Raw genomic sequence first — 2,022 nt, forward strand, 5'->3', positions numbered from 1 at the left:
TCTCTCTCTCTCTCTCTCTCTCTCTCTCTCTCTTTCCTATCTTCTATTCCTAACCAGGCTCAATCTTCCTGGTCGCACATTGAGTAACTTCTTTTCTTGTGAAGTCTTTTTCATCTGATATTATTATAACTGCTTCTGCTTGCTTTGATTACTGTTTGTGTGACTAATATTTTCTGTCCCAGTGGAGAGGAATGGAGAAAGTAGAGTGTTAACCAGCCCTGTCTCCCTGTCCTATGTCCACCATGTCCCCCCTCCATCATGTGGGGATTGGAATCATAGTGGACTCTGCCTGCCCTGGGTCTTACTGTGAAATGGGCATGGAGTCAGTTTGGCTATCCCACCTCACACCGTCTCATCTAACCATTTCCTCCTAGCTGTTGATGCCAGGTAGAATCAGGCTACCACACCACCATGCTGACAGTCACAGTGTCTCTTGCCCCTATGGTTCATCTCCCAGCACCATGTCCCAGCTATATACAAGACTGAAATGAGGGGCCAGGTGTGGGCTCTGCCCAAAGCAGCATGACCAAGCCTCGGCTCTTCTGCCTGTGGCTGGTACTGGGGTCGGCCCTTTGGATTCTTTTAATCATTGTATATTGGGACAACGTGGGCACCACCAACTTTTATCTGCACACATCCCTATCCAGGCCACATATCCTGGAGCGGCTTCCCACCCCGGAACTGGGGGGGGGGGTGAGAAAGTGTTTACTTCTGATGTGGATGAGTTTTTGGACACACTGCTTAGTTTGGATGTGAAGCAGAATGACCTTTCCAGAAGAAAAAATGAGCAGCCCTCTGCTCGTCCCAGCAAGCCGGTCCTGAGCCACATGGAGGAGAATGTGATAGGCTATGACGGCTCCACCCATGATGCCCAGCAGAACCCAGACAGGGACCCGCAGGAAGCAGAGAGGAGGAGCCTTCAGGGAGACTTCTGTGCCAAAGGCAGCCTGGTATTCCCAACGAATGTCCGCACTTTTGATGATATCCCCAACTACGAACTCAACCATCTGATCGTGGATGATCGCCTCGGGGTCATCTATTGCTATGTGCCCAAGGTGGCCTGCAACAACTGGAAGCAAGTGATGATCATGTTGAGCAAGATCCTGCTGGACAGGGGCAGCCCCTACCGAGACCCCCTTGACATCCCTTGGGAGCACGTGCACAATTCCAGCATGCACCTGACCTACAACAAGTTTTGGCGCCTCTATGGGAAGTTCTCTCATCACCTCATGAAGGTCAAGTTGAAGAAGTACACCAAGTTCCTGTTCATGTGCGACCCCTTCATGCACCTCATATCAGCATTCTGCAGCAAGTTCAAACTGGAGAACGAGGAGTTCTACCGCAAGTTCTCAGTGCCCATTCTGTGACTGTATGCCAACCACACCACCTTGCCCGCCTCGGTGAGCGAGGCCTTCAGCACCTGTCTCAAGGTCTCCTTCATCAACTTCATCCAGTACCTGCTGGATCCACATACTGAAAAGCCGAGAAGCTGGCACCCTTCAACGAGCCGCCTTTGTCACCCGTGCCAGATAGACTATGACTTCGTGGGAAAGCTGGAAATCCTGGATGAGGATGCTGCTCAGCTCCTAAGTGGACTCGCAGCTCCACTTCCCTCCCAGTTACCGGAACAGGATGGCCAGAGCTGGGAGGAGGACTGGTTTGCCAACATCCCCCTGGCCTGGAGGCAACATCTCTATAAACTCTACGAAGCCGACTTTGTTCTCTTTGGCTACCCCAAGGCAGTATACCTGCTTAGAGACTGAGTTCCCTGGCACCAAATAAGCACCCATGCTGTCCCATTAAACCAAACGACTGTCCCAGTGAGGCAGTCCTTTGAGGGTAGAGCCCTGGGCCTCCCGGGTTTCCTCCTGGCTTCCTTTCCTTTCTGGTGTAGCAGGCATAGGATGCCACACCTTTCCCAATGGAAGGCCATGGAACTTCCAAGACCCTAGCACCGCACACTCCAGGGTTTTGCACACCCCACCCTTTTACAATCTGGATTTATTTACTCCACAGCCTGTG

The 2,022-nt window shown here is 51.9% G+C and overlaps 1 pseudogene; it reads left to right on the forward strand.

The window, feature by feature from the left end:
- The first annotated feature begins 522 nt into the window (after window positions 1-522).
- Window positions 523-1,763, forward strand: LOC127224830 (carbohydrate sulfotransferase 12-like; annotated as a pseudogene).
- Window positions 1,764-2,022: the final 259 nt, after the last annotated feature.

This window comes from Phodopus roborovskii, unplaced genomic scaffold (genome assembly GCF_943737965.1).
Source record: "Phodopus roborovskii unplaced genomic scaffold, PHOROB, whole genome shotgun sequence".
NCBI lineage: Eukaryota > Metazoa > Chordata > Mammalia > Rodentia > Cricetidae > Phodopus > Phodopus roborovskii.